The sequence below is a fragment of the Notamacropus eugenii genome, chromosome 1 (assembly GCF_028372415.1).
Source record: "Notamacropus eugenii isolate mMacEug1 chromosome 1, mMacEug1.pri_v2, whole genome shotgun sequence".
Lineage (NCBI taxonomy): Eukaryota > Metazoa > Chordata > Mammalia > Diprotodontia > Macropodidae > Notamacropus > Notamacropus eugenii.
In genome coordinates this window covers 653,817,516-653,833,008 of record NC_092872.1, presented here as the reverse complement: position 1 = coordinate 653,833,008, position 15,493 = coordinate 653,817,516, and the positions used below count along the sequence as shown (strand labels likewise).

The window sequence follows — 15,493 nt, the reverse complement described above, 5'->3', positions numbered from 1 at the left end:
TATGGGTAGCAAGAAAAGCATCTGAGCCTCCAACCCATGATGTCAGTAAGCTGGTGAGATGCTGATATGAACTGCAAAAGGTGATCTCATGGGAAGGCTGTTCAGCCTGGGCTGAGGTAGGACTCTCCTGACTCAGTTTCCCCACAGACAACTAGCAGACCTTAAGCCTGACTGAATGCAAGTGGATAATCTAATCCTGCCTGGAACTGACATGAAGTTGGGGAGATATTGTATCCCTGCAATATCCCTACTCTTGGTAGCAATTTCCTATAGTCAAAAGGTTTGCAAGCTTAATACCAGATCTATTCAACTATAGGTTATTGGTAGGGGAACATCTGAAGTTAAGTCTAAAATTAAGCTATTAGGCATAGGACTTTAGACCAACAACAATAAATTAGGGTCCTTTAATTCTTAGTAATACTATGGAGACAATTAGGTCAAGAGCTTGTGAAGTTAGCAACTTAAATATTATTTGTGTCTCAGTTGGTTAATGTTTAAAAAAAAAATTCTTTTGTGGTCCATACTGTAAATGCTTTAAAAAGTATCACCTGAACAAAAGTTTGAATTGTTTCATCTGTTATAAACTGTTAAAAATGAAAAATTTAAAAAAAAATGTCTAACTTTGTTTCAAAGTAACTTTTTTCTATTGTTTTGCCCTGTTGGGTAAAGCAGAACAGGCTAATCAAACTTGCATATGAGAGTCCTTCAAATACTTGAAACTACTACCATATTCCTCTACCCAACCCCCTCTTTCCAAGATAAATGTCCTATTTCCTACAAATCATTTTCTAAATTTGGTTGTAGCGACCTTGAAGCTATTCACCAATGCTCTATCCTGGATATTACCCAGTTTATCAAAATCTTTAAAATTGATGATTCATTCCAGTGTATGCAAAGAATACTAACTATTGAACTTACTAAAATGCACATTTCACCAAAAATAAAAATAAGAGAATTCAGTGAAATGACTAATAACTACTATTATAACTGGCTTGGAGGCCAGCACTTAAAGCTCCTCATAACATAGAACAACTTTCAGAACAGGTAATTAAACTCTTTTATTTACCTTTTACCTCAGATATAGAATTTCCAAAACTCTAATGTCTCCTGGGAAAATGTTCAGGCTTGGGCAATCCAGAATGTTTGTTGCCATGTTCTCTAATGCAAAGCTTCACTTTCTGCAAGCCAGCTTTAACTTGATCTGATACCATGACCTCTGGGCTTTCCAAACTTAAAAGCTTGCTTCCATGCTCAGAACAGGCAATTCTTTGCCTACAATCATGAAAGAACAAACTCAAAAGTAATAGATCAAAGTCTGTTTCAGGGTTGCCTAAACAGGACAAGTTCTGATGGTCACATGGTGGCAAGAATGGGTAAGTCACGCAATTTCAGGATAAAAGCAAAAGACCTGTATATCTGCAAAGGAAAAGGGAGTGAGGGGAAAGTTCAATCCCTTTTTCATATGCACAGAGTCTTAAACCCTTCTGAGATGAGTAATGCCTGGCTGGAATAGGCCCCTGAAAAGTCCCAGGTGATTTACCCTGGTCAGGGAAGGCAACACTGAGCAAACTTCATCCATAGGATCTCTTTAGCAGCAGACATATTACCTCCTTGAAATGGCTGAAAGGAGTAATTTATTTTGAAATATGTTTTTGAAACTGTATATTCCCAGAAAGGGATGAGAAAGGAAAGTCACTTTAAAGAAGGGAAAATATGGCTGGAACAATTATGGTCCTTATACATTACATGTCAGGTAGCAGAAAGGAAGTATGAACATATTCAAAGCAAGTCAACCTAGTAAGCTGCACAAAGAAGGAAACAAGCTTGACGATGTGTATAGCACATTGAGACTGAAAATCAAATAAATGAAAAAAAGGCAAATACAGAAAGATAGCTAGGCAAATAAATAAATGGTTACACAAATAAATTAATAATGAAAATAAAACACTAATTTATAGTCTTGGGAGAGGAGAATTGTAGAAATCCCATCAAATTAATTGTTTCCTTTTTTCTTTCCAATGCTCTCATTTGATCTATGAAAGCTTAAACACCCTGCTAAAAATGAGCATGCTAAAAGCCTCAGAATCACCACCTTGTACTCCATTCCTGAGACTGGCACATTTCAATCCCATTCCCTACACTTCACTATCTTCCCCATCCCCAGATAACTTGATGTGGAATACCACCAGTCATCTTTCCTTCTCATTTTTAATCAAAGTTAAAACTACTCTGAAGTCTAGAAAATAAGCTTTCAAAACCATTACCAAATAAAAGCATAGGCACAGCTGGGCTGTCAGATTACGAGAGGGAGATCTTTCATAATTTTCAATAAAAAGACGTTTTCTTCTCTCCCCTCCCCAATCATATCCCTACTCACATAAACAAACCCCTTAGTACATTTCTGTCAAGTTTGACTAGAGTTGAAGAGGCCTACAATTAAATATCCATTATTTAGCTTTTCAATTAATAATTTATTCAGTCCTTTGGAAATATTTACTTGCCTATCACTCTGTCAGGCTAGCTACACAGCCATAATCTACTTATGCACCGAACCCATTATATTTAAGTTGGTAAACACATTCAAAATGAATATTGGCTTGGTACTTGGAAGGAAATGATTGAAATTTACTTAATAGGAGGAACTGGATTTTAATGTAGAGTTTTCAGCATTTAAGATGTGTGTGTTTATGTATGTACATATATGTGTGTACATATATGCACATATATACACATATATATGTGTGTATGCATTAATATATATGTATGTATATGTACGAATATTGATGTATATATGTATATATATATACATATATATATATATAGTCAATGACATTTTTAAAAAATTTCAAACAAGACAAAGAAATTCCAAAAATGAAAATAAAGTATGTATTAATGTATATGTGTAAGGTACAGGGAATACCTGAAGAAAAGTATAAATTAAAATCAATTAAGACTTTTATAACTGTAGGAAAGAATAATTCCAATGGTGCTATTAAAAAGTCTTTGGTTAAGATTTCAAACTGTGGAAATATGAATTTTTTCATCTGACAGGATTATATGATAAACACTGAATTTGTAAAATATAATTAAATACTAGCAAGGGTCCTTTACAAGTGATCATTATAGAAGCATGTCATTTTCTTGTGCTATTGTGTAAAAAAAGATAGGGATTTGAGATTAGAATAAATCATAGTTCTTTGTAAATATGATAAATTTGTGTCTAAGATGAAGAATGACCCATTGACACTTAAAATAGTTGTAATTACATCATTGTTCTTCCACACTTCATAATAATAAATCAACTTTTCAAGAACTAGCTTTTTTCAAGAACTAGTGCCAAATTCTAGGCAAAGACCAATTTAAAAGATTGTAATTTCTTAAATGGGGTGGCAAGAGAGACAGATATTAAGGAAGTTTTACAATATAGTGTGGAAAACAATGCGTTAAATATACATGTAAATAAAATATTTGTGAAGTATGCATTTGTATAAGTATACTTTGAATAAACTATAGTAAAATTAGTTTAATTGAGGGAGAACTAGCAATGGAATGGATCAAGAAAGATCTCACATGAGAACTAGTACTTGAACTGAGTTTTGAAAGGTATTATTCAGCCACCCAGGCTTGAAATTCATACTTAACATATCGTGCTCCCTCAGTGCTATATCCAGACCTTTTCAAGTTTTCTCAGTTCTACTTCTTTAAATGTTTCCTATATGCTCCCCCTTTTTTCCTCTAATTTTTCCATCCCTCTGCTGGTTATCACCACATGTTGGTTACACAAGAATTTTCTTGAGATCCTTGGACACAAGCACATGAGGTAAAGAGGAATACTTCATTAGCCTCTTGGATGCTCTCCCTGATTTAGTTGGGTTTCTACCCTAATCCGCTCTCATATCAGCTATCAAATTGATCTTCTTAAAGCACAGGTGTGGCCATGCTTCTCCCCTGTTCAAGAAACTCCACTGGCCCCCTACAATTCTGGGATCAAATATAAAATGCTCTAATTGGCTTTCAAATCCTTTCATAAACCTTGCCTGCCCCTTCCTATCTTTCCATAATTCTTATACCCTACTCCAAGAATTCTGCAATTCATTTGACACTTGACTTCGTGCTTCTTGAAAAATAACACCCCCATCTTCCAGCTCCAATAATTTTCACTGGCTACCCTCTAGCCCTGGAATGCCTCTTCTTCTTATCTCAGTCTCCTGGCTTTCCTGGCTTTATTCAAGCCTCACCTAAAGTCTTACCTTCTACAAGAAGGTTTTCCCAGTTTTCCTATTCAGGAGAACTGGGCAGTTAGCATTTTCTGTCTGAGATTGCCCCCTCCCCAGATTTTCTTGTAAACTTCTTGTTGTACATTGTTGTTGGCATGGAATGCCTTCTCTTACTCCCCTCACAAGTAGACTCTGATCTCCTTGGGAGGAGATACATTTGGGGGGGGGGGAGGGGGGGAGCATCTTTCTTTGTATCATTATGTTTTAGAACAGTATTACACAAATCAGGCACTTGAACAAAGTTAGCTCTGCTGAATAAGTATGCAGCTAATTTAAGGTAGAAAGTGCATGCTAAGCATGAGGGTCAGTCTCTGCAAAGGAAGTTGAGTAGAGAAAAAAGATATGGGGGAATAGTCATTTATGTAATGTCTGCTATAAGTGGCTAAGCCCTTTATAAATATTATCATTTGTTCCTTCCAATAACTATAAAGTAGATGTTATTATCCTCATTTTTCAGTAGAGGAAACTGAGGAAAACAGAGATTAAGTAATTGTAAAGTCAAAGAACTAGCAAATTTTTGAGGACAGAATTGAATTCATTTCTTCCGCATTCCAGGCCTAGAACTCTATCCTCACACCATTTAGCTGCCTCTCCTAATCAAGTGGAGATGGAAAATGTTATATGAAGATAAGGAGGTCCATTTCACTAGAATATAAATTGAATGAAGCAGGAAAAAATGTGTAATAAATATAGAAAAGTAAATTTGAGCCAAAAAGTGAAGGTCTTTAAATGGCAGAAGGGTTTGTCATTTTTTTCTTGAGATCCTTGGACACCACCACTTGGAACTTTTTGAGCAGAAGGTTGACATGTTCAGCCACCTGGGAGTCTAATGCAATTATCCAGAAGAAAGGAGATAAGAAGATCCTAACAGAGTTAGTATAGTGGGCTTGTATGCACAGAGAAGGGGGCAGATGTGAGAGTTATCACGGAGGCAGAATCAATTAGGTTAGACAACATTTTGATTAAGCAGGATGTGAGAGAATGAAGAATCAAAGACAATTCTAAGAATGTGAACCAGGTGACTAGAAGCATGGTATTTCCCTTGATAGAAATATGCATTGTCTTGGCAATTGTGATTTTAAGAGTCCAAAAAGAATTCTTAAATTTAAAATTGTGTCACGAATTTATGAATTTGGCATCACAAACATAGAGTTGTAAAAGACTTCAGATATCATTTAATTAAATCCCCTCATTTTTAATATAAGACAACTAAGGCTCAGAGAGATTAAGTAGGTAGCTGAGAAGCACAGTGGACAATACAGGGGACTTAGAGTCAAGAAGATCCAAGTTCAAATCTGACCTCAAGACAATTACTATTTGTTTTTACCCAGGACAAAGCAACATTGTTTTTCTTTTCTCCAGAGACTATAGGATCTGTTCTTTATTGTAACTTACAAAAAATAAATACAATCATAATTAATTTTGTGAGTAATTTTTGTAAGATTTTTGTAAGATTCTAAATCCTAGGCCATTTTTTTAAAAAAACAATCGCTATTCTGAAGGTTAACTCTTTGTAAAAATTGTCTAACTTAGAGAAGACAGTATCTACAGTTTAATTTCATTACATAACAAAGACATGAAATAAGGTAATTTCTAGTGATACTAATGTTTACTGGACTCAAAAGAAAGCTAATCAAGAAGGCTAAGGTCCATGTGAAAATAGACATAAGGAAAATAATCTTGGTCATTTAGTTGTAATCCAGGAATATCCACAAAAGCATCCAGTGTACTTGCTGCTGCTATTTCATCTAGGTGTTTGAAGACTGAGTCTAGAACCTCTCTTAAACATTTTGTGGCCTTCTTGTGGGGTTGTAAAAGTACTGCCTGAAAATTCATGGGTAGTCCATACCTTAGCGCAGAATCAGCAAATACTCTCAAAACCTTTAGGTGTATCCAGACAATAAACACTTCACTGAAGTTCACCTTGAGCCAGAGCAAAAGGGGACCTTCACACTCACCCTAGCCCTCACTCTATTTTTCTTTCTCTGTCTGCCCCGTAATGGACCTACCAGGGCTCCCTATTAACCATGTGATCCGGGAAGGTAGATGACTTCTTTTTAACAGCAACACGTGAAGTTTGATACTGTTGCTTCTTTTGAGAGAGCAATTTAGTCATCCCTTCCTTTTTGGTTTTAATTTCTTATTCATCATAGGAAAGAATCACGGACAATGAATTTCCTTTCTTTGGCTTTGGCTTTGAAATCATTGATCACCTTCTGAAACATTGTGACTGTAAAGAGGCCTCCCTCGTTGCCCTCATCAATCAGTTTGGTTGATCGAGATACCACCATGTCTGAGAGAGACTCATGTCTTTTTTTTTTTACATGTGGGTCCTTTTCTCTTTTTATTAATTTATTTATTTAACTTTTAACATTCATTTTAACAAAATTTTGGGTTCCAAATTTTCTCCCCTTTTGTCCCCTCCCCCACAAATACCAAGCATTCTAATTGCCCCTATGACCAATCTGCTCTCTCTTCTATCATCCCTCTCTGCCCTTGTCTCCATCTTCTCTTTTGTCCTGTAGGGGCAGATAACTTTCTGTACCCCTTTACCTGTATTTTTTATTTCCTAGTGGCAAGAACATTACTCGACAGTTGTTCCTAACACTTTGAGTTCCAACTTCTTTACCTCCCTCCCTCCCCACCCCTTCCCTTTGGAAGGCAAGCAATTCAAAATAGGCCAAATCTGTGTAGTTTTGCAAATGACTTCCATAATAGTTGTGTTGTATAAGACTAACTATATTTCCCTCCATACTATCCTGTCCCCCATTACTTCTATTCTCTTTTGATCCTGTCCCTCCCCATGAGTGTTGACCTCAAATTGCTCTCTCCTCCCCATGTCCCCCCATCCATCCCCTTATCCCCCACTTTCCTGTATTGTAAGATAGGTTTTCATACCAAAATGAGTGTGCATTTGATTCCTTCCTTTAGTGGAATGTGATGAGAGTTAGCTTCATGTTTTTCTCTCACCTCCTCTCTTTATCCCTCCACTAATAAGTCTTTTGCTTGCCTCTTTTATGAGAGATAATTTGCCCCATTCCATTTCTCCCTTTATCCTCCCAATATATTTCTCTCTCACTGCTTGATTTCATTTTTTTAAGATATGAGCCCATCCTCTTCAGTTCCCTCTATGCACTCTGTCTCTATGTGTGCATGTGTGTGCGTGTAATCCCACCCAGTACCCAGATACTGAAAAGTTTCAAGAGTTACAAATATTGTCTTTCCATGTAGGAATGTAAGCAGTTCAATGTTAGTAAGTCCCTTATCACTTCTCTTTGCTGTTCACCTTTTCATGCTTCTCTTCATTCTTGTGTTTGAAAGCCAAATTTTCTTTTCAGCTCTGGTCTTTCCATCAAGAATGCTTGAAAGTCCTCTATTTCATTGAAAGACCATTTTTTCTCCTGAAGTATTATACTCAGTTTTGCTGGGTAGGTGATTCTTGGTTTTAGTCCTAGTTCCTTTGACTTCTGGAATATCCTATTCCATGCCCTTCAATCCCTTAATGTAGAAGCTGCTAGATCTTGTGTTATCCTGATTGTATTTCCACAATACTTGAATTGTTTCTTTCTAGCTGCTTGCAATATTTTCTCCTTGACCTGGGAACTCTGGAATTTGGCCACAATGTTCCTAGGAGTTTCTCTTTTTTGGATCTCTTTCAGGCGGTGTTCTGTGGATTCCTTGAATATTTATTTTGCCCTCTGGTTCTAGAATCTCAAGGCAGTTTTCCTTGATAATTTCATGAAAGATGATGTCTAGGCTCTTTTTTTGATCATGGCTTTCAAGTAGTCCCATAATTTTTAAATTATCTCTCCTGGATCTATTTTCCAGGTCAGTTGTTTTTCCAATGAGATATTTCACATTATCTTCCATTTTTTCATTCTTTTGGTTTTGTTTTGTGATTTCTTGGTTTCTCATATAGTCATTAGCCTCCATCTGTTCCATTCTAATTTTGAAAGAACTATTTTCTTCAGTGAGCTTTTGAATCTCCTTTTCCATTTGGCTAATTCTGCTTTTGAAAGCATTCTTCTCCTCATTGGCTTTTTGAACCTCTTTTGCCAATTGAGTTAGCCTATTTTTCAAGGTGTTATTTTCTTCAGCATTTTTTTGGGTCTCCTTTAGCAGGGAGCTGACCTGCTGTTCATGCTTTGACTGAATGTCTCTCATTTCTCTTCCCAGTTTTTCATCCACCTCTCTAACTTGATTTTCAAAATCCTTTTTTAGCTCTTCCATGGCCTGAGCCCATTGAGTGGGCTGGGATATAGAAGCCTTGACTTCTGTGTCTTTGCCTGATGGTAAGCATTGTTCTTCCTCATCAGAAAGGAAGGGAGGAAATGCATGTTCACCAAGAAAGTAACCTTCTATAGTCTTATTTCTTTTCCCTTTTCTGGGCATTTTCCCAGCCAGTGACTTGACCTCTGAATATTCTCCTCACACCCACCTCGCCTCCTGATCCTCCCAGCCAGCACTTGGGGTCTGAAATTCAAATGCTGCTTCCAGCCTCAGGGCTTTTGGCGGGGGCAGGGCTGCTATTCAGTGTGAGATTAAGTTCAGGTGCTCAGGTCAGGACAGGGCCGCCTCACAGGCTCCGTTCCCTCAGGGGGTTTATGCAGAGACCTTCAACAATGGATCCAGGCTCCTGCCTGCTTTGGGCGCCCCTGTCTGCTCCCACCTCTGCTTCTGCCTCCTGAGGGGGCCTGAGTTATGGGGGCACCACACTCCCCTCTCAACCCGCCAAAAAGACCCTCTCACCGACCCCCGTCACCTGTGGGTGGAGGGACCCGCGCAGCTGCTGGAGACTCCGTCCCTGAACCCTGCTCGGATCTGCTCCTCTCGATGCAGCGGCCATGGCAGGACTGTACTTGGCTCCCAATCCGCGGCGCAAAGGACCTTTTGCAAGAGGTTTGCTGGTCCCTCTGGAACAGAAATCTCCTTTGCTCTAATGTTCTATGGCCTCTGGTTCTGCAGAATTCGCAGTGAGTTGCTATTTACAGATGTTCTATGGGTTGTGGGTTCGGAGCTATGTGTATGTGTGTCTTTCTACTCTGCCATCTTGGCTCTGCCCCCTCGACTCATGTCTTTTTTGCCATTGTGAATAGTTTGGCTTTGGAACTACCACCAGGAGAGTGATGAGATACTCTGAATCCAGTACAAAATGCTCTTTGTTCACAATATCAACTAAGATCCGAGTAAAGACATTTCCCGTGGATTTCTTTTCCAGATTCTCCAGGTTTCCTTTCAGAGTGCTGTAGGCAGCTATTCCAGCTTTTAGGTCTGTTTCTATTTGTGCCAGGTGCTTTGTTAAAGTGTCCACTACAGCCACAAGTGACTGTTTGGCAGGATCCTTGGCTACATCTCATTCAAAGTGGATCACAAAAGAAGTTAAGTCAACTACATTGGCCAACAGGTTCTCATGTACTCTTCCTTTCTCATCTCCCATAACTTCTACCACACTCTGAGCCATCTTCTTTACAAGGCTTTCAGCGAAGGTACCAATTTTCCCCAGCTTATCTGAGAAACCAACAATAGAATCCAAGGTCCCCACCTTGAAGTCAGGAATGGCAAATTTGGTGTTGTGGGACAGATTAGACTTGGAGGTTACTGTGTTCATCCATTCCAGAACATGCAAATTCTCCTTATCTCTAGGGGCGAAATTAACCAAAATTCTGACGACATGCTTGAAGTCTTCCCTTTTAGTCAAGGTTACTGGCGTAGAATGAAGGGAGCTCCCATGCCAGGGTGCGTGGGAAGGACTGAGGGCAGAGAGACTGGAGGCGGGAGGTGAACGCGACCTCTGGTTTGGGCCAATGCTATCGATCCACCTGGGCAGTCTTGGCATGGGGGCTCCTCTGACCCTTCGGAGAGTCTCTTAGGGAACTGCCAAAGTGTGTGTGGGGTGGGGTGGGGGGCAGCCTGGGGCGTACTGGGCTGTCTTCCACAACTGACTGCCGGGGTAGCTAGAGGGCAGGTGCTACCCCCTTTACCTAGATCAGTCCCCAGAGCACGCGAGCCCTGGCTCCCAGGCAGTTGCGGCTCCAGCTGCTTCCAGCAACACTCTTTGCCTTGGTTTTCTCAACTGTAAAATGGGAATAATAATAGTACCTAACTTGCAGGTTTGTTGTAAGGATCAAATGGGATAATATTTGTAAGGCACATGGAGAGAGCCTGGTACTTATTAAGCACAATAAAAATACATCTTCCTTTCCTTTCCTCCAATACATACTTTGCCAAAGGTCATACAGTTTTCAAGTGACAAAGATGGAATTTGAACACAGGTCCTCTGACTCTAGCTTCAGTATTCTTTCCATTTCCAAAACTTTAAAAGTCAATAACTGGACATTGTAAGTGAAAAAAAAAAAGGAAAGTGTGGGGGGAAATGGAAGAGGAGGAATAGGTTAGACTGGCACAGACTAGTCTTCTTGTAGCCTGATGTCCGTTGTCACTACTTCCCTTAGTTGAGCTGAGTTGAGTTTTCTTTCTCTGAACTTTACAATAATAATAAACAAACATATATATAATATATATATATATATATATATATATATCTGTGTATATATGTATATGTATATACACACATTTCAATATGCAAAGAACCAAAAGAACATTGTATATGAAGTTGGGAAATTCTACTATATACAATTTAAGAATCTATTAATTAAACATAACTAACAAAATTACCCTGCTGCTTTTGTCCCCTTGAATTTCTCATTCATCTAGACTTGCTAAGCACCTCTTTTAATAATAGCTGTTTGCTGAAATCAAAGTCAAATCTAGTGGCCTATTGTTGGAAGACTCCACTGTCTTCTTTTGAAAGTTGGAACACTTGATACTCTCCAGTCCAGTGGTACCTCTTTGTTATCATTCCCCCCCAAAACTGACAGTAGCTTAGTATAATATTTGTCAATCTTTCAATAACTTTAAATATAGGTATTCTAAATTTAGGGGCATGAATATATAAAGGGTAGTAAGGTGCTCTCATTATGTCACAACTTTTCTTGTTTTCACCTCCCTTTTAGCCATGTATGTTTTGCATTTCCAATGTAAAATATTTGTCCCTTACAGAGAAAATTGTAAGCAATACATGGGGTGGGAGTAGCAAATAAAATAGTATCTCCCCTTTCTCTCTCTCATCCATTATCCATTTCCAGTGCAAAATATTTATCCCTTATAGGGCAAACTGAAGCAAATTAAATAGTATCCCCCCTTTTTCTCTGCTGTCCATTATCCTCATGCCCTCCACCCCAAAGAGTAGTCCTTTCTTTGCCATTGCTTTTCCACTATTTTCCTCAACATAATTTATTTTTATTTGTCCTTAGTTGTCTACAACAGTCTAAACCCATTCTGACTTTTTGTCTTGACTTAGCTTTGCTTCTATTTTTTCTGCATGTCTTTGAAAAAATCTAAATATGACTGGTGCATTCAATATTGATCTCTGTTGAGAATTCACAACTTTCTTCCTCATTTGAATTGTTCATCTCTGAGTCTTCAGAATTTAATTATCACATCCTTCTAGGGTAACTAGTTCTAAAAAAATGTAGTCTTCAAGATAATAACTCATATATCTCCAAATCCTTTGAAACTCTTCTCAAAAAGTCTAGGGTCTGTGGTCAACTATGGTTGTCTTTCTTGTTCTTTATTACAAATTCTAATATCATATATTCCCCTTAAAGTGTTCATCAGATTCATCCCAAGAATCATTACTTTCCTGTTGATAAAAATCAAGGCCAACATAGAGATTCCTCTTATTGGTCCCTCTACCTTTTGAAGGATGAAATTATCATTAAGGTAAGTACAGATATTATTAGCAATTATGTTTTTGGCAGAGAGCTCCACCAGATATCTGGATAATTGAATTCTGCACTCAAAACTGTGCTGTGTCTCCATGGAACACTTGTGATATGTTTATCTATTCATTTCTTCTCTTTATCTAAGCAGTCTTTTACCAAGGGATAATATTGCTTTGGTTTCTGCCTCTGTTCATCTTTACCCAAATCCTCTTCATTGTGCTTCTATGCTTAGGTTTCTGTGTAACCTTATATAAGTGTGTCTTCATCACGTATAATGTTACTTCATCACCCTATAACCTATGATCTTAGCTACTCTGTTTTGTTGGAGAGGAGTACAGGAGAAAGGATACTATATTAATAATAATTTTAATAGCATCTGCCAGGAATTTTTCTGATAAAAGTAGAGGAGCTGGGTAATTTTTACTTGACTAAAATGACAACGTGATAAGACAATTGATCTTCTCCACCTGATTCTAACAGAAAAAACTATGTGCTGAGGTAGAAACTATAAGAAGGATGTGAGAAATTGACCACTCCATCTTAGGAGAGTGACAAAGAGATGAAAACTGGGAATTGCCTGATACATTCCATAGGTTTGGGGAGAACAGCTTTCAAAGGGTTCATAAAAAAGATAGGTGAGATCCAATGACCTAAAATCATATGAACAAATTTATTGTTGCTATTGATAGTGTTATCGTTAATAGTAGTAGTAACAATAATAACAATAATAGAATTTATATAGTATTTTTAAATTGTGAAATACTTTACACTTATTATCTCATTGGATCCTTATAAAAAACTCTGAGAGGTAAGTGCTATTATACTTATTGTACAGATGAGGAAACAGAGACAGATAGAGGTTCATTGACTTTCCTAGTGCCACACAACTAGTCTAGTAAGGGTCTGAGGCTGTATTTGAAGTCAAGTCTTTCTGATTCTAGATCTAGCATTCCAACAGTAGATGTAGTAGTAGCACCACCTAGCTTCTTCCAATATGGAAGTAATCTCCCCCACCTCCATACATGCACAAAAATTGTCTTTCAGGGAATTTGGCACCAAAGAAATGGGAAATGCTAAGAAATGAAATTTGGAGGATGTAAGCAGAAATTATTATGATAAGGATGAAGAGGGAGAGATGGCATGGCTCCATAGATAACTAATTGACTAGTTCAGATTTTAACTGACATACATATATACATATATACATACATACATATATATATACATACATACATACATATATATATATATATACATATATATATATATATATATATATATATAATATGGCAACAAGGGCAAATAATAAAGGATGTCTTTAAAAATAGTAGTTTCAGACTATAAGAACTGTGCTGTAAGTATTAAATTGTGGAACCATTTGTAGCTTCCAATGATTGACAATACATTTTGACATAATGCACTAGTAAGCATTTAGTGTGTTTTTATTATATGCAGGGACTGTGGGAGTCACCAGAAGTAGAGAGATAGATGTGAAATACACAAACATTTAAGTTTTAGTATTCAAGTGTAAAATAAATAACTAAAACACTCATTTTGTTTAGCAGAATCATTTTAGTTCAAAAGGGGGAAAACAGTCAAATAATTGCATATGGTATATCAAAGTACTGCAGTAACACACTTCTTAATCTGACATGAGAGAGAAGGTACAAGTTGAGGGTGGAGTTGAGGTTGACATTTAACCAGTCAGATCAGGTACATCTTTGATGTGCAAAACATTTTCTTTTTCTATGAAAACCAATGAATATCTGTCATACATTTATTCCTATGAATCTTCCAAAAGAAAAGAGTTATTTTCTAACAAGAGAAATTGGGTACTGTAGTTACCCGGTGGATTGTAGAATAAGCAGAAATAAAACAAAGATCTGATAACTAAGTCATAGTAGTAATGTAACAAAAAAAATTCCCATGTTGTACAAGTAAGAAATATTAGCTATGGAAAAGAACAAAATATTTTATGATAACATGATAACAAAATAATATCAGTTTCCCCCAGAAAAATTATTATACCATACATCTTTATCCTAAATTGTAGCAATCACATCAATGGGTCCCTTGTAGCAATACATGTTGTGACTTGGGACACTCCAGTATTGAATGGTCATGTGGTAATGTCCAAGGAACAGAATCTTAATGGGAACTGAAAGGAATTCTCTTGTTCTGGCTCTAGAAGTAGACTCAATTCATGGAGTAGGAACTTAAAAAGAAGAAAATGATTGCACAGCAAATTTAGGATCGAGTTAACAAAAAAAAAAAATTATCACCTATAGGTGTCTCAAATTAAAATGGGATCCCTCAGCAAATTAAAGCTATCCCATTCATTCCCAACCATGACTACCATTTTAGGTGTTCAAATTAAGCCTAAATGACCACTTGTGAAGTGTGCTGCAGAGAGGAGTCTTTTTCAGGCATAAGTTGAATTGATTACTAGTTACTTTTCATGGTGAATATCTGTGATTTCATGATTCACTTAAAAAGACAGACAATGCCTACAGTTTTCTTTGATTAATGGGATGTCTAGCTTAGGATCTAAATAACAAAGAACTATAATGATTTCTGGAACTGCAACTAAAATTCCTAAGACTCCATCTGTTATTGGGAGAAGACTGTGTTGCAGAAGGAATTCAAAGAATTCTAGCTAATGGAAGGTGCACAGTTTTGTGACTATTTTTTTTTCTGTTTATTTTGTGGTAGTCATAATGTATACTGTTTCTTGGCCCCTAATTCATTTGCTCTGCATTAGTTCATGGAGATATTGCTTTGCTTTTCTGTATTAATCACATTCATAGTTTCATAGAACAAAGTAATATTTCAGTACATTCAGTACCACAGTTTGTTTATTCATTCCCAAATAGATGAATATCAACTTCTCCCCCCTCTCCCCAGTCTTTATTAGAACTAAAAGTGCTTCTGTAAATATTTTAATGTGCTTGGGGATTTCTTATCAATGGCCTCTTTTGGGTAAAAACCCAGTAATGAAATATATGGGATAAAGCATAGAAACCTTTTAGTCATATATATTGCAAAATCTAAAACTGCTTTCCAAAACAATTGTACTGATTCACAGCTCCATTATCAATGCCCCAGCAAACCTAAAGTCCTGCCACTTCTCCAGTGTTGACTACTGCCACCTTGCCAATTTGAAGGGTATGAGATGAAGCCTCAAGGCTTTTTTATTTACATTTCTCTTATTAATAGTGATTTGTAGCAGTCTTTCATGAAGTTTTTATTTTTCAGTTTTTCTTTTGAGAATGATTTGCTCATGTCATTTGGTGATTTTCCTATGGAGGAGTAACTATTTGTATATACATATACTTCTATAAATTCATAGATACATATATACATGATGTATTTTGATAAGTCTATCTCATCTATAAAGATATACATGTATATCTATATATCTATATCTAGAGA

At 37.0% G+C, this 15,493-nt stretch overlaps 1 pseudogene; it reads right to left on the bottom strand.

The window, feature by feature from the left end:
• Positions 1 to 5,906: 5,906 nt before the first annotated feature.
• LOC140528127 (V-type proton ATPase subunit C 2-like) lies at positions 5,907 to 10,135 on the bottom strand (annotated as a pseudogene).
• Between the last annotated feature and the right edge of the window lie 5,358 nt (positions 10,136 to 15,493).